Raw genomic sequence first — 23367 nt, forward strand, 5'->3', positions numbered from 1 at the left:
TCCCACTAACACCAACAGTGTTTCCAGAAAACATCTATCTCTAATCAAAACAAGGTCTCACTTCCCTCAAATACTTCAAAAACACAAATTTACAAATTCTCTTCACCAATCTAAGTTCTTTAATTTTGAGGAGTCATGGACTTAAAAAATCTGGCAAACCTATAGTTGCTCTTTCCGGAAAAAAACACGAATGTATAAAATGTAGCATACAATTTCAAAGGTTTTTCAGACCTGTCAAGCCAATGTGAAGATTTTTAGAGAGTTCATGTTTTCCATAGCTAAGGCTCTTAATTATAAATACAATAATTCCCACTTTTAATAATACATACAATATGAGAGTAGGAAAGAATCCTTCCACTATGTATTCCATTCGTTCTCAAAGTATTCTAACTGTGGCTCACCTAAGTAGGACAAGAGACCCAACCTAACCAACCACCTGCTTCCATTGTCCAATAGAAAAATAACTCCATGATGAAGAATTATACAATGCAACAGTTGCGTAAGAGCAAAATGGGCAAAAAAATTAAATCTAACATTGATTCTATAATTACAGCTAATTCAAGGACAACAATTGGAACTACCTCAAACTTAATACCAATGCTTGCACTGAAAACAGCATCTACATCTGAGTGTGGGTTTACATTGTAGGCATTTTTCAATGCTGCCAAAGTATTGTATAGCTAACAGGTTTTTGTTTGTTTATAAGGATAAGGATTTTATTTAGGGCTTTGTAATTTTTTAAATTTCTTTTCAGTGTACCAGAATTCATTGTTTATGCACCACACCCAGTGCTCCATGCAATACGTGCCCTCCATAATACCCGCCACCAGGCTCACCCAACTTCCCACCCCCCACTTCAAAACCCTCAGACTGTTTTTCAGAGTCCATAGTCTTTAATGGTTCATCTCGTCCTCCAATTTCCCTCAACTCCCTTCTCCTCTCCCTTTCCCCGTGTCCTCTGTGTTATTTCTTATGCTCCACAAATAAGTGAAACCATATGATAATTGACTTTCTCTGCTTGACTTATTTCACTCAGCATAATCTCTTCCAGTCCCGTCTATGTTGATACAAAAGTTGGGTATTTCTCCTTTCTGATGAAGGCATAATACTCCATAGTGTATATGGACCACATCTTCCTTAGCCATTCGTCCGTTGAAGGGCATCTTGGTTCTTTCCACAGTTGGGCGACCATGGCCATTGCTGCTATGAACATGGGGTACAGATGACCCTTCTTTTCACTACATCTGTATCTTTGGGGTAAATACCCAATAGTGCAATTGCAGGGTCACAGGGAAGCTCTATTTTTTTAATTTCTTAAGGAATCTCCACACTGTTTTCCAAAGTGGCTGCACCAACTTGCATTCCCACCAACAGTGTAAGAGGGTTCCCCTTTCTCCACATCCTCTCCAACACATGTTGTTTACTGTCTTGTTAATTTTGGCCATTCTAACTGGTATAAGGTGGTTTTCTCAATGTGGTTTTGATTTGAATCTCCCTGATGGCTAGAGATGATGAACATTTTTTCACGTGTCTGATAGCCATTTGTATGTCTTCATTGGAGAAGTGTCTGTTCATGTCTTCTGCCCATTTTTTGACATGATTATCTGTTTTGTGTGTGTTGAGTTTGAGAAGTTCTTTATAGATCCTGGATATCAGCCTTCTGTCTATACTGTCATTTGCAAATATCTTCTCCCATTCCGTGGGCTGCCTCTTTGTTTTGTTGACTGTTTCCTTTGCTGTGCAGAAGCTTCTGATTTTGATGAAGTCCCAAAAGTTCATTTTCGCTTTTGTTTCCTTTGCCTTTGGAGACATATCTTGAAAGAAGTTGCTGTGGCTGATATCAAAGAGGTTACTGCCTATGTTCTCCTCTATGATTCTAATGGATTCCTGCCTCATGTTGAGGTCTTTTATCCATTTTGAGTTTATCTTTGTGTATGGTGTAAGAGAATGGTCGAGTTTCATTCTTCTACATATAGATGTCCAATTTTCCCAGCACCATTTATTGAAGAGACTATCTTTTTCCCACTGTATATTTTTTCCAGCTAACAAGTTTCGTAAAAGAAAACTAGAGCCCTCAGTAAGCTCTAGAAATTGGTTAATTTTAGTTTATAAACACTGAATTTCAGTAATCCTTACTACCTCAGATTATCAGTAAGTAGCCCATACTAACACAAAAATCTAAGACTATGGACACAAAATAACAGTAGCTCCTAAGAAACAAGAAAATAACTTTCATTTTAGTTTCATATTCATCAGAAAAAGCCTGCTCATCTGGCATGTGTCTTGAACCATACTAGAGAAACAGTAACCTAATCCAAAAATTTTCAGCCATTTTCCACCATGATTCTGTGTAATAATAGCTCATCAGTAGTATAAAATCTAATCTCCTAAATTGGATCCCTCATACATTGCTGGTGGGAATGTAAAATGATTCAGCTGCTCTGGAAAACAACTTGGCAATCTCTCAAAATGTTAAGCATAGGTTACCATATAACTCAGCTATTCTACCCCTAGGTATGAACCCAAGAGAGATGAAAACCTAAACCTATGTCCACACAAAACTGTGTATACAGATGCTCATAGCAGTATTCTTCATTATAGCCAAAAAGTGGAAACAACCCAAATGTCCATCCACTGATTAATGGATAAACCAAATGTGGTATATCCATATAATAGAATATTTAACCATGAAAAGGAGAGAGGTATTCATATATGCTATAACAAAGACACACCTTAAAAACATGGTTGCGAAAGAAACCAATCACAAAAGACCACACATATTTTATGTTCCCATTTATAAGAAATGTCCAGAATAGGCAAATTCATAGAGACAGAAAATGGATTTGTAGTTGCTTAGGACTGGGGTGTTGGGGGAATGGGAATGGGGCTAATGGGGGGGTTCTTTTTTGGATGATGAAAATGTTCTAAAATTAGGGGTGCTTGGGTGCCTCAGCTGGCTAAGCATCTGCTTTTGGCTCAGGTCATGATCCCAGGGTCCTGGGATAGAGTCCTCTGCCTTAGGATCCCTGCTTAGCAGGGAGTCTGCTTGTCCCTCTCCCCCTGCCCTTCCCCCAACCCCGCTCCTGCTCTCTCCCCCCATCCCCTCAAATAAGTAAATATCTATTTTTTTTTTAATGTTCTAAAATTAGTCACCTGTGTGGCTCAGATGGTTAAGTGTCTGCCTTCAGCTCAGGTCATGATCCCAGCATTCTGGGATCAAGCCCCCCATCGGGATCCCTGCTCAAACAGGAGCCTGCTTCTCCCTCTCCCTCTACTGCTCCCCCTGCTTGTGCTCTCTCTTTCAAATAAATAAATAAAATCTTAAAAAATAGTTTTTAAAAATGTTCTAAAATTAGATATTGTTGATAGCTGCACAATTCTGTGAATATAATAAAAACCACAGAATTGTAAGCTTTAAAAAGGTGAATTTTACGGTATGAATTAGATCTCAACAAAACTGTTACATTAAAAAAAACTAATCTCTTTCACGTTGCATATGAGGTGTTTTATGGTTTATCCTCTGCCTATTTTCCTAGTGTTGGAATATGTTCCTACCTTTATCTCTGCCCCATCTTATTTCATTCCCCACTCTCTGACCCTGTGGAACTACCTACCTCCTCAGTGATACTTCCAATTATAAAAGCTTCCTTTGCTACATTCCCGTTTCATCTTGTATATATCTCCATTAAACTACACATTACCCAGTATTATTAACTTTTATTTTCATGCCAATCACATCCATGACATGGTGAACTCCTATGAATGTCTCTTCATCTTCATATACCTAGTGTCCAGAAGTCAAATATCTAAAATATCCTTTAAGAAACCTAAATGCTTTCGGGGCGCCTGGGTGGCTCAGTGGGTTAAGCCGCTGCCTTCGGCTCAGGTCATGATCTCAGGGTCCTGGGATCGAGCCCCACGTCGGGCTCTCTGCTCAGCAGGGAGCCTGCTTCCACCTCTCTCTCTGCCTGCCTCTCTGCCTACTTGTGATTTCTCTCTGTCAGATAAATTAAAAAAAAAAAAAAATCTTAAAAAAAAAAAAAAAAGAAACCTAAATGCTTTGACTCGCAGAAGTTAGCATTCTTTCAACTGCAATGAGGACAAGAAGGCTGGTAACTTTGAACTCTGAAAGGACGTCAACCAACCAGCATAGTTACTCTTTGGCTTTGTGGATTCCACGTGACAGCTTCAACTTCCTAACCTCTAAGTGTGGATAGTTGTACCTAAATGCTGGGTTGTTTCAAGGATTAGATATAATGTCTGCAAAGCATCTGGCACACAGAAGGTACTCATAAATGATGGCTATTACTATTATTATTTCAACGCTATTTTTAACACAATAGTTATCTTGATTTCACTGAGTTGGTACAACAAACTAAAGTTGTACCAATTACTGATAAGAAGGACATATTTTTTTCTCACTTTCATATCTGAGGAAAAGGTTACTATTATTTCTTTCTAAAGGCTTAGGGGATCAAATACACAAAACATGCTGAGACTTAAAAGCTTCAAAGATAACTTCCCTATTCAAAATTAGTTACTAGTTCTAGTTCTGCAACTTAGCATTCTCTGTTTAAGATGTTTAAATATAAATTATAAATCTGATTTTTTGTAATTGTTAAGCTTAGCCTACAAAGAATCAACTAATAAGTCAAGCAGGTATATAAGAACAGAAACGGTAAACTAATACTGAAGTCGTGACTACTCCAATAATATCGCAGATTTAAATTAAATCAATTTTAGAAGAACTAGTCAACAACTCTGAACAAGACAATTCATCCACACAAAGGGGGAAAAAAAACCACCTAAGAAGAGCTTGTGACTCAGCCCGCACAGCCGCAAGGAGAAGGTGGGGGGTGCGCTATTTGGTCTGTTCTCTTCAGTCTTGTATCAAGGCTAAATATTGAAACGAAACTAGTTACTTGTCTTGAATAAGAAGAGGGAAACATTCAGATAAATGTTTCACCTTCAAGTAAAATAGCACCTCTCTGACAAAAAACAAAACAAAACAAAACAAAAACTTAGTGCTAACGCCACTCAAGAAAACTCAAAGGGAAAAATTAAGATTCATCTATATAAATATTTTAAATGTTTGTTGAAAACAAAATTTTTTTTTTAAATGAGGATATGATGGGAATCATCCCCACTGCCATCTTCCAAGTCTTTTTTTTTTTTTTTTAAGATTTTATTTATTTATTTGACAGACAGAGATCACATGTAGGCAGAGGCCGGCAGAGAGAGAGAGAGAGAGAGAGGAGGAAGCAGGCTTTCCACTGAGCAGAGCCTGATGCGGGGCTCGATCCCAGGACCCTGAGATCATGACCTGAGCCAAAGGCAGAGGCTTTAACCCACTGAGCCACCCAGGTGCCCCTGAAAACAAAATTTAAAGATAAATGGGGAAAAAACAAAATAAATATGATAGTCAATATTTTTAACGTACAGAGAACTATTAAAGTAGATAATGAAAACTCTAAGACCTCAAATAGCTTTCCAAAGGGGAAATGAAATTGGGTAATAAATGTTAACATCATGAATAATCAAGGCAATGCAAATGAAATTTTGTTTTATTTCTCCCAAAAAACTTATTAAAAAAAAAACAAAAACCTTGGCTGATTTGCAACAATGAGGATGGAGCTAGAGTGTATTTTTTTTTAATAGAGTGTATTTTATTTTTTAAATTAAAAAAATTTTTATTTTTTAAATACAATATATATTTGAGAGAGAGAGAGAATATGAGAGGGGAGAAGGTCAGAGGGAGAAGCAGACTCCCTGCAGAGCTGGGAGCCTGATGTGGGACTTGATCCCCGGGACTCCCGGCCCAGGATCATGACCTGAGCCAAAGGCAGTCGCTTAACCAGCTGAGCCACCGAGGTCCCTACTAGAGTGTATTATGTACGCTAAGTGAAATAAGTCAGTCAGAGAAAGACAAATATCATATGATCTCACTCATGTAGGAATTTAAGAAAACAGATGAACATATGGGAAGGAGAAAAAAAGAGAGAAACAAGCCATAAGTAACTCCTTTTTTTTTTTTTTTTTCCATTTTAAAGATTTTATTTACCTGAGAGAGAGAGAGCATGATGGGGAGGCAGAAAGGCAGAGGGCGAGGGAGAAGTAGACTCCCCGCCAAGCAGGGAGCCCAGTGCAGGATTCCATCCCATGACCTGGAGATCACAACCTGAGTAGAAGGCAGACGCTCCTCAAGACACTCAATGAGATGCTCAATGACTGAGCCACCCAGGCACCCCACCATGAGAGAACAAACTGAGGGCTGACGTAGGGAGGTGCGTGGGGGATGGGCTGATGGGTATTAAGGAGAGCACTTGTGGTGAGCACTGGGGGTTTTATGTAAGCGATAAAGCATTGAATCCTACTCCTGAAACCAATGCTGACTATATGTTAAATAAATTTAAACAACAACAACAAAACCTTGACTAATACCCAGGGCTAGCAAAGGTGAGGGAAGTAAGTGCTACAGATATAACTCATGGGAATGCAAACTGGTATTGCTCTTCAGAAGACAGTCTGAGAACATACGCCAAAAACCCTACTAATGTTCAGAGGCAGTGAGCCAACAATTTCACAAAAATATGATAAATGGAGGAAATGTGAATATATTCACAGCATTTAATAATTAATACAGAAAGAGGGGTGCCTGGTGGCTCAGTGAATTAAGCCTCTGCCTTTGGCTTGGGTCATGATCTCAGGGTCCTGGGATCGAGCCCCTCATCAGGCTCCCTGCTCTGTGGGGAGCCTGCCTCCCCGACCCTGCCTGCCTCTCTGCCTCCTTATGATCTCTCTGTGTCAAATAAATAAATAAAATCTAAAAAAAAAATTATTATTATTACAGAAAGAAAAAAACTGAAAGTAACACGAGTGACCAGCAATGGGGAATACACTGAACCATGTATCATGCTGTTACTTAAGTCAAATATCAAATTCATAATGATATCTAAATTTATATCTCAATAAGCTTACTTTTAAAAACACAAGTTCGGCTAAACCATGTAATAACATGGAAACTGGTTACATTCTTATAATTTATGATATAATGTGCATCATTACAAAAATAATAATAACAGCTAACAATCACTGAACATTGGCACATTCCAAGCCTGACATTTAGGTCTTTACATATTATCATTGACATCATTATTATAATAGGGCCATCTTAGAAGGGTTTGACGCTCAGGGCCAGCCACCAACTGCACAGCTGGCTCAAGATAAATTACACTCTAAAGAAGGCCTCACTGTAAACAGTTTCAAAGGTCCCTTAAGAATGTTAAAAAATTTTTGAAACTGAACTTTAACTGTTTCAGAAAAGAAAGGTACAGTGCCCCAGACATGCTCCCTTCCCTCCAGGCATAGCCTAGGGCAGCAGCCCCAGCTAACCTAACCAAAGACAGGCCTGATTACTACTGTTATATTTATAAAGAATTTATTATGAGATGACCACACTAAACATACATTACCTCTTCATCCTCCTGACAGCTCTAAGGGTAAGTATTATTATGAGATCTCCACTTTTTAAGGAAGGACAAACCAAAGTTCAGTGAGACTGTTATACTCACAGAGTTAATAAAAAGCCAAGCTAGAACTAAAACTCCACAGAGCAAAAACCATGTTATTCTTCACTACCATGCTGTATTATAAAACACACACAATATATATGTAAAAACAACAAAAAAAGAAAGATAAGGTGGGTAGGAGACACCAAAATGTGGTTGTTATTGGTTGTTGGACTTGGAATGATACAACATTTTAGCCTACTTTTTTCCCCCTTATTTTACAAAGTTTCTTTAATCATCATGCATTATTTTTACAATAAACATAAGTTACATAATGAAAAATAAAGTTAAATTGAAAGAGAAAAGGATTTGGGAAAATATTGACAAGTTATATTAATAATACTCAGAGCCCAGCAGTCTGTATACCTCAAAATTAAACTAGTAAATTTAGAGAAGAATGTCTTTTAACAAAATTAGAACAGAAATGTAATGAATGCTGGAGAGAAAAGGAGGTGAGATCTCATCCAATGCACTAACAGGGAGAAGTGTGACTAGAACCCCAAATCTCCAAAGACAACAGCTTCACAGTTATTCTCTCCCCCAAGGCTCTGACTTCTGGGAGAGGCTACCAGCGGACCTACTCCACTAGTTCACCAAACTTCCCAAAGCATTTCAAAACCTTACCAGGATTACATCAGGACCCTCCAACTTCCTTCATTACACTAAAAACAAAACAAAAAAAAAAAGGGGGAAGTCAGAAGAGAAATTGAGCTAGAAGGAAGAGATCAGGAAGGAATATTCTGAACACCAGAAGAGATATACTGGACTGAAAGGGGGATCTTTTTCCTCAGGCTTTCCCAAAGGCAAAGTTAATAATCCTCAAAGTCACTCTAGGTAAACTGCTATTCCCAGAATGGGAAATACACAAGTCTGCTTTCATTCAATTTGTCTCTAGTCCCACCCCCACCCTCAAGGTCCTTCTAAGCCCAGTTCCATTGTTACTTCCTCAGTGTTAAGTTTCTCTACTTTATATACTTGGAAGGTGGATTCCCTTCTTGATAACACCAACACCATCATGAGTACCTTTAATTCAAACCGACAAATAATTACCAAGTCATCACAGGTATAACACCTGGATAAGATGTATAAGAGCAGGAAATACAGAAGAGGAATAAGGCCCAAACTCAGAATTCTATATAGGTGCTGTAGGTACAAAGGACAGAAGACAGGCACCTAACTTTGTCTTAGAGAACTAGAAAGTTGTTTACATGAGCAATCCCAGAAGAAACGACTCCTCAACTGAGTAATGAAGAACTAATCAATAAGTATCACCCAGTAGGCTAGAAAAGGAGATTTTTTTAAGGACTTGGGAACAGAAACAGGCAAAGACACAGAGGAAAAAGCTGCTTGAGAATTAAAAGACAATGTCAGAGGACTTTGTAAATGGGGCTAATAATAGCACCTATCCCATAGGAATGTTTTAAAAATTAAATGAGGGAATAAATGTATCAAATAAGAACAGTGTTGCATATGGGAAATACTATATAAATTCTATTATCATTGATAAAAATCTAAAAACAAAACTAAGAAACAAACTTGTGAAAAATTATACTTATATGGCAAAGAGGTACTATTCTTAAAATACAAAGAATCCTTAGAAATAACTAAGAGATGAAAATGCTAAAAAAGTGAGAAAGGGCAGAGACAAATATTTCTCAAAAAAAATCTTTAAAAGTATAACTTCAATAATAAAGAAAACAAGGTGGTCTTCATCAAATTAGCAGATTAAAAAAAAAGCCAATGTTTCTGAGGATGTGGTAAATAGGACTGGTATCACTGGTAGGAGAACACTTTGGTACTGACAAGTTTTTCTAGAAGACAATTTGGCAATAAGTTTACACTCACAGATGTGCACACAGATACAATTAACAAAGATGTTAACCGTGGCACAATATAAAATTTTAAAAATAATTACAAAATACTTTATTGAACCAATATAAGTCCAGTTCACATCCTCTGTCTACCATTTATTAGCTGTGGATCTTGGGAAAATTACTGAACCTGTCCTTGTTCAATCTTCTCAACTGTAAAATAAATAAAATAAAATAAATAATAACAGAACAGTTGTTACGGAGAGGCTGAAAACTAAACAAGTAAAAATACATAAAGTGTCTCAAAAGTAACTAGAATACAGTGAATGCTCAGTACATATTAGACATTATGAATGTTCTGTGGTAGCAAAGCAATATAATTTAACCAATAAAATTACACTGCAGATAAATATACAATAAAATAGAACCATGTTTTTGATAAATGCTAGCAAGCTAAGGATATATAATTCCATTTTTTGCAAAGAAAAATTTCTAGAAGGAGATCTACCAAAATATTAATACTGACTATTTCTCTGGGTAATATGATTATTAATGACTATTATTTTCTTCTTTCGATTTTCCTGTTGCTTTCCAATTTTCCAAAAGAACATATATTAGTCATAAAAATGGTATAAACAAAAAGCCTACAGGATTTAAAAACAAACATAGTATGCCACTTTTAGGAAAAAGAAAATGAAGATTCTATTCTAAACCATTGACAAATCTGCTCTAGACTCATGCTGTGCCTGAGGTTTGTTGTTCTGGCTTAAATTACTAGAAAACAGGAATATTCACAGGTGTGCTGGGTGCAAACCAAATAGTAATATTGAAATGATGGACATTTATGTTAAATACAGTGATGTGAAATACTAAGTTTACTCCTAAAACACACAGAATAATCTTTTCCCAAATCTTGAATTCCTCAATAATAACTTCAAATAAGGCAAATTTACTTCTCTCAATTACACCCCACACAACTGCCCACACATTCCCTACCCCCATTTTCTACCTTACTTTTCTCCATAGCCCTAGCAAACTAAATTCTAAACATTTTATAGTCTCTCCTTCTCCCTCTTGAATGGGAGCAGCACAAGGGCAGGAATTTTTGCAGATTTTGTTTACTGCTTATATACTCATTGCTTGGACCAGTTCCTGGCATGAAGGCACTCAATATTTGTTAAAAAGAATTAATTTGGTACCATGATTTATGAGTAACTTCTGTTGGGTTTAATTCTTTAAAGATGAAAAATGGTTGTTGATAATAAAGAAAAAGTTAAACCAGAGGACAGAAAACTATGAGGAAGGGGGGGCTTTTTTTTTTTTCCCACTGAAGTCCCTAGAAAGACAAAGATGACAAAGACGCAGATGACAAAGTGAATCTGATGAGGAAAGCAATAGCAAAGATGTATTTAAGAGGGAGCTGCAGCATGTACTTTCTCAAGATAAGATTACCACCATGCTACAGAAACTATAAAATCCAGGTACTAGAGAGTAATTTCAGAAAAAGTTTTGGGTTATCTGTATTTAGTCTAAATGGCTCTTGACATCTCAACCATACAAGTGACTTAGCTATAAAGGAGCCAAAAACTCCAAGTCGGAATCATAGAATGAGGATCAGGACCAGAACAAAAGACAGGGAAAGCCTTCCAATATGGAATGTCTCGGCAGCAAGACAAAATCAATTTATAAGTTGGAACCTCACTGGAACTTTGGCAGAGGGAAAGCCTAAAATGCCCTTAGTAAGGATAAGTTAAATGGAAATTAAACCATAGCTTCTGTTCTATCATTCAGGTTTCCAGGACTTACACAATGTTAGAAAGAGCTACACATGCATCTCAGCTCACATCATTCTCTGTTAATCTTCAAGTTTTCACTTATCCTCACCAAAATGTATTTCATGCTCACTAAAAAGTAAAATCACCAAGTAATACATATGCTAGGAAATTTATTAACTTGACCTACTTAATTCTTATATTTAAGCACTCATTCTTAAGTGTGAAGGAGGGCAGTAGGGTGATGTAAAATGTCCAAATACCTATGCCAATGTGTTTAAGCAAAAAGAAAATGATAAAGCCGTAGTTATCAGTGTCCTCCCAACTGTCAGAGTAAACCCTGCTGGGGTTTATCTACACGGACTCTGTAGTTTGACATGGCCCACCATTCTTGACCATTCTTCCCCTCCCCCCATTGACACCAGTCAAGTGCTCTTCACACCTAAAAGTACACATTATTAGGGCGCCTGGGTGGCTCAGTGGGTTAAACCTCTGCCTTCAGCTCAGGTCATGATCTCAGGGACCTGGGATGGAGCCCTGCATCAGGCTCTCTGCTCAGCGGAGAGCCTGCTTCTTCCTCTCTCTCTCTGCCTGCCTCTCTGCCTACTCTGCGATCTCTGTCAAATAAATAAATAAAATCTTTAAAAAAAAGGAAAGTACACATTATTTAAGCACATGGATTCAAAGACTTGGAAGTGATAATCCAAAGCAGTAGGGTTTTTTGCAGATATAGATGTTTCCTTCCTGAAATTTTTTTCAGTCATTAGGTAAAAAGACCCCTCCTCCCACCAAAGAGCATTAAGCTAGTTTGAAATTTCTCACGGAAGCTAGTTCCGGAATAATGGTACCTGGGCACTCATACAAAGCAGCAGTCACTGCAAAACACTTTATATCACAACACTATGACATACATTTTATAGATGAGAAACAGCAGCTCAGAGAATTAAAATGAGTTGCTCAAGGTCATACAGCTATTTAGTTAGGAGCAGGAGGTTTAACTTGAAAGCCTTTATTTTATCTACTACAGTTACAAGGAAAATAAGTGAAATTTTTATTAAACACATATACTTTTCTAAAATGAATATGCATTAGCTAAGAAAATAATCTAGAAAACATAAAACGGTTGCTTAAATGAGAGACAAGTTAAATGTCTACTGTCTGGTAATTGATCCCTAAATGTTTCCCATAACCACTGCTGAATAGCTTCACAAGTAACTAAATCATTCAGTGTCCTGATAGAGCCATGAAATGATTTTTTAAGTGAATCTCTCAAAATAATACTATACATTTGCAAATGAAATATGCTACCCTCTTAGAGTTGTATAAATACCTTATTTTTTGAAGCATTCACTGCCCTATTTCTGCTCAGTTTCCTCCCCTCCTCCCCCACTTCCTCTCTGCCTTAAGATCCTAGACCAGTTCAGTTCCTCCTTCTCAAAGAATACCTACAAATATGCAGTCTACCCAACAGGAATCTAACATCAGTGGCTGTCCTCTGTCATCAGTTGCTGTGCTCTGTAATTACAGAAGGGTACGAAGTAAAAAATGAACTAAAAAAAAAACAACATTTCTGATGCACCTTCATCTTTAGATCTATTCATTTACATAATTAATTCTAAACGTTCTTATTTCTCTACTTCACACTTGGAATCCTGCCTTTAACAATTAGTACATGAAAAAAAGTCTGCCTTTTCTTAGTCTTTCTTCAAAAATAGTTATTCCATAAAAAATTTTTCCATAAATAAGATATTGAAAAGATCAGAATCCAGGGGCACCTGGGTGGCTCAGTGGGTTAAAGCTGCTGCCTTCAGCTCAGGCCATGATCCCAGGGTCCTGGGATAGAGCCTCCCCCCCCACCCCCCCACCCCCCCCACCCCCCCACCCCGCCACCCCCGCATCAGGCTCTCTGCTCAGCAGGGAGCCTGCTTCCTCCTCTCTCTCTGCCTGCTTCTCTGCTTACTTGTGATCTCTGTCAAACAAATAAATAAAATCCTAAAAAAAAAAAAATTAAAAGAAAAAAAAAAGAAAAGATCAGAATCCAAAAAGGAAAGCAAATGCAGATAGGAATAAATATACCACATTTTTAGTAAAATAAGTTTAAGTGATATAATTTAGCAATATAATTATTCTGAATCATTTCTGGAATTTGTTCATAAAATGCTTTACAAATAAATATAGTATATAAAAATGCTAGTTACTTATCAGTGGACTAACATGTGTTTTCATTTGTTTACTGATAACAACAAATATTTATGGAATACCCAAATCACTTTTTTTTTTCTTTTCCTGAACCAAGAGGAATGATAAAGGCACAGGTGCTAAAGTTAGAAGGACTTGGTTTGAAACCTGGTTCTTGTACTTATTAGCTCAGAGATGGAGAGTAATCAATTAACCTCCACATTAGCATTTCACTCATCTATTTGACAGAAGGAAAAAAACTACTCCTACAGTACTCCTAAGCTTTAACTGATTATGCAAAACAGCACACGGCCTAGCATGTACTAAGTGTTCAATAAATCACAACCACAATAGCAAATATATTTTAGTATTGAGGAAAGTATGTGAAACAGATGGTTAATAAATGTTCTTTTCATCTTACTAGAAAGATGGAAATTTGTGAAACTGTGTACTAAAGATACATTAAAAATAAAAATCTTAAGGTTACGAGGAAAAAATTCCACTAAAAAAAAAAGATGTGTTAAGTATGTATGGTGAAATGACTAAAAAATAAATATAAGGAAAGAAAAAGAGATAGGTAAAGAAAATCCTGACAGCTCCTAAATGTGGGTGATTGGCACATTCCTTATACTATTCCTTATACTATTCTTCTTTTTGCAAAAATACAATTTTGGGGGGTAACTATAATTGCACTCCCAGAACATGCCTAATACATTTCCTCATATTCAGAACAGACTGGGATTTTAGCCTTGAGATCTGTTGAACAATGTACTTTCCTGCTCAGTAATTCAGGATAGGTCAAGTTTTTTCAGACAATTCTACCTTTCATTATAAAGGTGAGCAGAGGAATAAATAAATGTATTAGAGCATTAAAAAATACAAGCTTTTCTGCTGTTCATGAATATTACATTAAAATAGCAGCAATGCACATTTTCCCACGTCCTTGAAAAATATGAAATTGTCTGTTTTTAAGTTAAGCTTTTAAAAACAACTTCCACCTTCTACACTTTTGAAATTACAAGAGATGTATGTCAATCACATCTCAAAGCTGGGGGATGGGAGCGAGAAATTACGAGAGAATGTTAGATACAGCCAAAGAAACCTAAAGGTATGCACATCAGAGATGCTACTGCCTTTAAAATTTGAGGGACATTATTATTGATTTATTGCGTTTAAGTTTTATCACTAACAATACAGCAAACAAGGACAGGGAAAGAGGCAATTAATTTTCTTAAGAGGCTTAAGAACTTAACCTACAAAGTCTATGCCACCTAAATTAAGCTGACGAAAACAACACAAAATTTCAACTCACACCTCGCCTATCTCTGGGTAAGCAAGTAAACTCTAGTAAAAACAAACTAGTGCATTTAATAAAGCGATCATTCTGTGTTAACCTTAGTTCCTAAAATAAACTGGTTGGCTCTATCAAACATATTCCTAATTCATAACTAATTCAAGTCTCAAATGAAGCATACTTGCCATTGGCTATCGTTCAACGACAAAGCACATGATCAATCACCCAGATACAGCACCTTCTTACAGAATGCAAAGCCGTCGGCATTTGCAGCCTCTGTTTACCCATTCACTACGCACACGCAGGAGTCTTTAAAAATAATAATAATGATGATAAGCAATAAACTTTACTCTGGTTTGAGAGATTACACCTTTCCGTGCTTCCTGTACACCCTGGAAGTCAATAACGCTAAAGTCAAACGGTAACATTTCCCAACTTTGGTTTAATGCGAGCGGTGGACGCCGAGCATCCGCCCACTGGCCGCTCGTGACTCGGGCTACTTTGACGCACCGGGATGCGGCTCACCTGACATTCCGCGCCAGCCATTACCAAGGAAAGCCAACTCGGCCGAAAATACAAAAATAAAAAGGAAGGGTCCCCGAGAAAGCGTGCGACTGCCCTTAAGGGCCCTCTTCGGCCGGCACCGCGAAAACGAGGGGCCACGCCGCTCCCCACCCCCCGCCGCCGCCGCCGCCCTCAGAGGCGTCCGCACCTGCCAGGAGAGGCCGGGGCCTGGGGATCCGCCGCACGGGAAGGGGCGACCCGGCCCCGGCCCCTCGGCGTCCGCCCCTGCCCCGCCGCGGGAGCAGGAACCGGGGCGGGAGGTTTCCGCCCGGCGCCGCCAAGCCCACCAGGGGCCTAGCTCCGGCTCCCGAGGCGTCCGCGGCGGCCGGAGCGCGCAGCCGCCTCCCCGCGGGGAGCGCGGCGGCGCCCGCACCTGCCCCGCGCCCTACCGCAGCCCCGGCCGGCCGCTTCACCCACCTGGCGCCCGCGCCGCGCCTCCTGCACGTCACAGCGCGACCCCGCGCCCCTCGGCACCGGCAACGCGGTCGCGGACGGACGCCGGGAGACCCTGGTCGGCCACCGCTGCCGCCGCCGCCCGGTTCGTCGCCAGGCCGCCCACAGCGAACCTGTTGCGCAGCCTGTCACGGGCGCTCGGGCTCCGCGGCGCCGCCTCAGCCCCACAACAACATGGCGGCCGCGGCCTCCGCAGGAAGCCGGGGGGCGGGGAGGTAGGCGACGGGCCAGGCAGCTGACGGCCCGCCCGCCCGCGGCCAACACCGACTCCCCCACCCTCGGGAACGCGAGGTTGGCCCGGGCGCCGCTCCTCACCCCCAGAGTCCCGGGGCACCCGACCCCGCGGGCCTGGTGCCAGTGCTCCGCTCGCCCCTCGGGGAGGCCCTGAAGCCCCGCGCCCGGCAGCCCTTTCCCGGAGCAGCGGCGGCCCACCTGGCTCCTCCTCCCCGAGGTGACATGTTGAGGTTGGGTGGTGCGTTTCCTGCCACTGCAGAACCCCCAAGGTTTCGGGGAAGGCCTAGCCTTGTCGGACACATGCCTGTTGCACCCACACATGGGGCTCTCTCTGGAGCCTTCTCTCCCTCTAAGGTTAACTCTGCTGATGAGAGAGCTGGGATTCTCCTGGAAAGAGGATCTGAGGCAGGAGAAGGAGGTCATTCTCGCCCTTGTTTATGGGTCTGGTACAGTCTTCAGAAGGACTGACCATACCCGAGGGTCATCCATTCAGCATTCCTCACTTTCCTCTATACCATATAAAAAAGGCCAACAAGGTAGGGACCCACCTCCACTTGGGAGAGCATCCGCTCCATAAACTCTCATGAGCAATAAGACGCTCATCTCTCCCCGAATCCCACCACGCGGTCTGCAGAAGCTGAACATCCTTCCCCACCCTACAGCCACCGGACAGGTGAAGATCAGAGTATCTCTTTTTTCCTCAACACTTTCAGCTCCTGGTCTCCGCACAAAACCCTAGACCTCAACTCAAGTAACCGCCATCTACCCTTGCCCTTGACATAGCACTCCTTCTAGACAGAGGGTTTCTGTTAGTTGGGGTTGGAGGCAGAGTCATGGTTCCTACTAGTATAACAAAATGGGATTACAAGACCCAATGTTAATGTTGGCTTTAGAGGCAGAGTGGGGGCTAGTCCCATGTACAAAACTCATATTCCCCCTGACTTATATTGGTGAAGGAGAAATCTGTGCAAACCAAATGATCCCGTGGCTTCCTTACTTACTTGTTAGGGCAAGAGAAGGTAACAAGGGATGGGTCCAAACCTTAGGCCTACCTGAACTGGCCAGCCAACTCACGTGAGGAACTTCGCAAACATCGATGATGATAAACAGGCTTTTCCCGCTCTGGCGCTCCGTGTTTTTCCTAACTCTTCGATTAAGACCTGACCAAGACCTGACAGACAGGCCCTGTGCTTTGGTGACACAGTGAGGCTGGATTCCTTTGTGTTAGTCTAGGAAGTCCTTTATCTACTAGGGTTAATTTAACTCTTATCTCCTGGGGACCAATCAATCTGCAAACAAACCACCCAAGCTAAGAATAACACTCTTGACCACATGGTCTCCTTCCCATAGCAGACATCACCAAATAATTGTGGTACTTCCTTTCAGAGTGTGTATTCAAGCCCCTTTCTCAGCCTCTGAATCCTTCTCAGCATGTTGCTCCAAAGACTTGGCCTAGGGCAAAACCTCTTTTTTAATTCCTGATAGGCAGATAGCTTGTCTCCATTTCCCTTCCACCACTTGGTCGTTGTCATTTGTGTTTCTGGGTTCTGGACCTGGTGAAATTCACCCTGAGTCCCTTTTCTTTCTGAAGGAGGTGCCAAATCCATGGCGGGACAAAAATTAAGTCTGTTAAAAGGAATATTTATAAACAAAGAAAAAAAATATACATCTCCCTAAAATAAGCCAAAAATTTAGCAAGCTCTCATGGAAATTGGTGTCCTGTATACAGCTGGGAGCCTATAGTATCCCAACTGCTAAAACATATCTTAGGGTTCCTCCTTTAAGGAACTTTGAGGCTAGTTTGTCCAACCTATCCTACTCATTGAGTATTTATGATTTACATAGATGATACAAACACCATTCTACTTCTTTGATGTCCTCTTCTATTCACAGAGCATACCTGGGAACTATATCTGTAATTTTTCTCCTTTGTATTTCCCAGATCCCATCACCTCTTGTTTACCTCCCACACCAACTGGTGATCAGATACATGAAGGAACTAAGTCCGACCTAAGACATAGAGACATACCTGTCAAATCTAAAGAAGATTAGGAGTTATTGTAGAATAAGAAGACATGGAGGTCAGGGAAAGGACTAGATATATTACATTTTCTTCCCCGAGTTCTTCCACAATTTAGGATAGATTTTCAGGTCTATTCCTAGTAACCTAGCTTTTCCTTGGAGAGCATTTAATCTGTTTTCCTTACCCATGCTGGTTCTCCCCACCCCAACCACATATATGTTATGTTACATCAATTTCTCCTTCTGTTAGTTTTCAAGGATTCCATCCTTAACCCCATTCCTACTCAGTTTACCCTCAAAACAAACCCACAGTGGTGGGAAGAGGCTAGAATAGAGAAGAGAAACGATTCCAGACTCTAACCATCCCATCAGGTAAATACATTATCTATCCAAAAAGAAGGAAGGCTACGAGAAACTGGAGTTCACATGTAATGCCTCCACTAGTAATAAATCTCTAAGACGATGTGATAAACAAATAATTTAGAACTTCCTTTATTGTTGCTTGTTGTGCAGTCTGACTACAAGTTCTCTTAATTTTATCTGAAAACGTTATTTTATTTTCATACTTGAACTATATATCCCCTAGATATATAGAATATAGGATTCTGGATTGACAGAGTTTTTTTCTTTTGGCATTTTAAAAAATGTTTTCCCATTGTCTTCTGGTCTTCATGGTTTCCACTGAAAGTCAGCTGTTGGCCAGATCATTTTCTCCTTTATGTAATATGCTGTTTTCTCTTGCTGCCTTCAAGGTTGGCTCTTTATCCTTGGCTTTCAATAATTTGACTCTGATGTGCACCGGTGTATACTTCTTTGGTGTTTATTCTGTGTGGTGTTTATTTACAATCTTGTATCTGCAAATTTCTGTCTTTCATCAAATTAAAAAAATCTTAGACATTATTTCTTCAAATATTTTTTCTCTGCCCCATTCTGTCTCTTACCTCCTTCTGGCATTCCAGTTACACATATATTTGATTATTTGGTATCATCTAGGGTTCATATAGGTGTAGCAGTGTTGAACCAACATTGAACACCAGAAAAACCTGGCTCTGCCCTTCTGATCCTCAGGGCATCTAAAGATAGGAGTAGTGAACAGTGGGAATCTAAAGCTGTGCTCCTTTTACCTTCTATCTTTGGTAGGAGTTAATATGCTTCTATTGTTAGCAACTGTGCTTTTTAACCAAGGGTGTCTCTTTTATTCTGTAGGGAAAAAACCTTCACAATATCTCTATACCAGTGTTAAACACACACGCACGCACACACATCAGAATTATGCTATTCCTTTTGAGAAATAGATGGAAAGTGAGGTTTGTCCTTTTTTAGATTCTTTTTTTCTTTCCAAACTCACACAAAAGAATAGATGTGCTGACAGTCATTCTTTGTGCATAAAGCACTAAAGTCAAAGTCAATTTGGGAAACCAAGCAGAGACTGCCCTAGTATTTGGCCATAAGAGCACATGAAAATCAGGTCAGGGATAGGGGAAGTCAGGGTCCAGGAAAAGTCCTAGGGCTTCATCTGGTATGTATTTGCTGATTCATTAATTTGATGTTTTTTTCATTCAACCAAAAGCTATTAAGAATCTATTACCTTGTAGCTACTGGAAACAGAGAGTTAGTGAGGAATTGGCACTAGGGGAAGCAGGTGAGACCCAGTTCAGAAACGTGGTTAATGGGCCTAATTAGTTCCTACACCCTGTCACCAGCTTCATCACCTCCTGCATTCTATTCTGGAGCCCTGACACAGAGAAGAAATGGAAATAGCAGTGATTTAAGGGGAGAGAGGAGAGAAGGACAATTCCCGAGCCCACTGGAATGAGTGTTCTCGTTATTGGGTCGCTTGTGTCATGCAAAACTCGAGGCTCTGGCTTAAGGCCTGATGGTACCGGAAGAGGCAGTACCAGACATATTAGAGGGGAAGTTAGACCAGACATGACTCTGGGCCAGCTTAGCAGGGCGGAGCCAAAGGCCAGACTGGGCCAAGGCCCTAGAGCTTTGCACAGGACGTGTTCATTCTTGACTGAAGCACCAGGGGCTTCCAGTCTGGCAGGTGTAGTTCAGCGAAAGGGAATTCAGCCTGTATTCGGGAGTCAGACATGCTTCCTGTCTGGCATATTTGCCCAGCTGTCTGTTCAGTTCATTGCTGCCATCTCCAGCACAAACTTAGAGTGATTCCAGTTCCCTTTCTGTGATAAACTAACTAATATTTATGTGGCATTTTGCCCTTGACAGAGTAATTTTGTTATTTCATTTATAATCCTCAGAACAATCCTGGGATGCAAGGTAAAGATCTGTTTGTGATCATCTAACCTTGGTAAGAAAGGAAAGAGGTAAAATCAGGTCTCAGCCTTGCGTGGGTAGTTTTCCCATGCTGGGTTGTTGTGATTTTCTTTTCCCCCTTCAAATAGAGAAACACAGGCTCTGCTATTCTGGGTTCAGACAGCAACAATGTTTTACTTTAAAATACACAATGGATCAGATCGTTTTGTACTGCTTGGCTTAGTCTAGCTGGACAAACATTTTTATTTCTAGGGTTACCATTTTCTTCTTCCCAAGGAAGATAATATCTTAAACCAATGAAATATTAAAAAAAGATAACTGGCTCCCACCCCCACTCTCAGGAGAGAGAGATGGAATTGCTGTGTTTGCTGAGGTACCAGCAAACTAGATGAGGGAAGACCCCAGGCAAATGGGAGGCCACATTTCCTCGTTTAGATGATACGCTTAAAACTTGCCCTGTCTTGACTTCCCACAAGAACAAGATGAACATCTAAGAATTACAGCAATGAAATCACTGCACAAAATGGGGTCAGCAACCTCAGCTTGGTTGCCATCCTCATCTACCCTAGGGAAGAATGACCAGACCAGAATTTTCTGCCTTGGGACTCGGATGGAAATTAAGATTGGGTGCTTGGTGCTATTTGCCATTCCTTTTTCTTTCTTTTCTTTTTTTTTCCCTTTTGTGTTGCATGTATCCAATAAGTAGGCCTTTTTCTTTTTTCAAGTACCTATGGTTTCAAAGTGTTTAATTCAGAGATGCCTGGCTGGCTCAGTGGGGTGAGTGTCTGCCTTCAGCTCAGGTCATGATCTTGGGGTCCTGGGATCTAGTCTCACATCTGGCCCTGTGCTCAGCAGGGAGCCTGCTTCTCCCTCTACCTGCCAGTTCTTCTGCTTATTCTCTCTCTCTCTGGCAAATACCCGAGTAAAGTCTTTTTTTAAAAAAGCATTTATGAACACCCAAAGAACAAATAATCCAATCAAGAAATGGCAGAAGACATGAACAGACATTTCTGCAAAGAAGACATCCAAATGGCCAATAGACACCTGAAAAAGTGCTCAATATCACTTGGCATCAGGGAAATACAAATCAAAACCACAGTGAGATACCACCTCACACCAGTCAGAATGGCTAAAATTAACAAGTCAGGAAATGATAGATGTTGGCAAGGATGCAGAGAAAGGGGAACCCTCCTACACGGTTGGTCGGAATGCAAGCTGGTACAGCCACTCTGGAGAACAGTATGGAGGTTCCTCAAAAAGTTGAAAATAGAGCTACCCTAAGACCCAGCAATCCTACTACTGGGTATTTCTCCTAAAGATACAAATGTAGTGATCCGAAGGGGCACGTGCACCTGAAAGTTTATAGCCCCAATGTCCACGATAGCCAAACTATGGGAAAAACCTAGATGTCCATCAACAGATGAATGGATAAAGAAGACAGATATATCTATACTATACTATACTATATATATAGTATTCCATTATATATACCTACATATGTAGGTATATATAATGGAATACTATGCAGCCATCAAAAATGAAACCCTGCCATTTCCAACGACTATGGATGTCATCTAGTGGATGGAACTAGAGTGTATTATGCTGAGTGAAATAAGTCAATCAAAGAAAGACAATTATCATATGATCTCTTTGATATGAGGAATTGGAGAGGCGGGGGTGAGGGCGTCATAGGGAGAAGGGAGGGAAAAAAATGAAACAAGATGGGACTGGGAGGGAAACAAACTGTAAGAGACTCTTAATCCCAGGAAACAAACTGAGGGTTGCTAGGAGGTAAGGGTGGGGGAGGGATAGGGTGGCTGGGTTATGGACATTGGGGAGGATATGTGCTATGGTGATTGCTATGTATTGTGTAAGACTGATGATTCACAGACCTGTATACTCCTGAAGCAAATAATACATGATATGTTAAATTTTTAAAAAGTGTTTAATTCAGGAGAACTACATAGGAGGGCAAGAAAGAAAAAAAATAGGCTTGTTTGCAAATTAATTCTTCAACATGTGAATGTTTTTGCCTTTTTAAATAAATGAATAAGTTTGAGTGTCCAAAAGAGGACAGCATTTGAACAGAACCATTCAGCCATAAATGCTGAATCACCACCATCACTGTTCGCTGAGTGTGCCAAGCCCATACACACACACACACACATACATAGTTTCTAATGAAAGATAACAATGCATGGCAGATATTATAAACCTCACTTCACAACTGTAGTTGAGAGAAATTGGACCATTTCTTTTTTTTCTTCTTTTTTTTTTAAAGATTTTATTTATTTATTTGACAGACGGAGATCACAAGTAGGCAGAGAAGCAAGCTCCCTACTGAGCAGAGAGCCCGATTCAGGGCTCGATCCCAGGACTCTGGGATCATGACCCGAGCCAAAGGCAGAGGCTTTAACCTACTGAGCCACCCAGGCACCCCCATTTTTCCATAATTATATTTAGGAAGTGGAAGAGCTAGAATTTGAATCCTTATTTTTATGACCTTCAAGACCACGCTCTTTGTACTCTACAATACTTCTTCTCACTATATTACATCATCAATAATTTCCATCTTTGTATTAATATGCATGAGTAAGAACTTCCAAAATAATTTATCTTGGAAGGACAGTTCCCCAAAATATGAAGATTCAAATAGTAGGTCAAGTTCCACTCAGCAGTCAGACACACCAGGTGATGATCCCGGAGCTTGTGATTCCTCCCACTGCAGTCAAGACTTTGTCATGTGCACTCCTGTTCTCTGTGTTGGTTGTGGATTTCCAAGGTGTGACTTATATGGTCTTATTCCTTATTTTCCTTTAAGAGTCTGTCCTGTAAATAACATAACTCTTTAGAATTAAGAGAATCTACCTGATCACTTGAAGAAGTGTAGCAGCATTAGCCTTAAGGACGTATGCTCAGTCTGGCCAGTGTGAGCCATTATAACTAATTAAATGAACATCTTGCCATTCATGACCACCCACATTGACCCAAGGTAATTTAGGAAGGTCGCTTTACTCAAAATACTTAGAAAAGCTTCATTACATTCCAAATAGGCAATTGAAGGAAAATAAACCCTCAATGTCTGTGTCTGAGTTTCAATTCTGTGAAATGATTTTATCTGACTATGGAACATTTTTTTTCTTCCTTATTGAGATATAATTTGCAGATGGTAAAGTACACACATCATAAATTTG

At 40.1% G+C, this 23367-nt stretch overlaps 1 protein-coding gene across 1 annotated transcript in view; it reads right to left on the minus strand.

The window, feature by feature from the left end:
* Positions 1-15916, minus strand: part of ITSN2 (intersectin 2) — a 139573-nt gene extending 123657 nt beyond the window's left edge. Inside the window, 1 exon segment of the mRNA XM_047747080.1 lies at positions 15605-15916. The gene's annotated coding sequence lies outside the window, so the exon portion shown is untranslated.
* Positions 15917-23367: the final 7451 nt, after the last annotated feature.

The sequence above is a fragment of the Lutra lutra genome, chromosome 9, assembly GCF_902655055.1.
Source record: "Lutra lutra chromosome 9, mLutLut1.2, whole genome shotgun sequence".
Classification (NCBI taxonomy): Eukaryota; Metazoa; Chordata; class Mammalia; order Carnivora; family Mustelidae; genus Lutra; species Lutra lutra.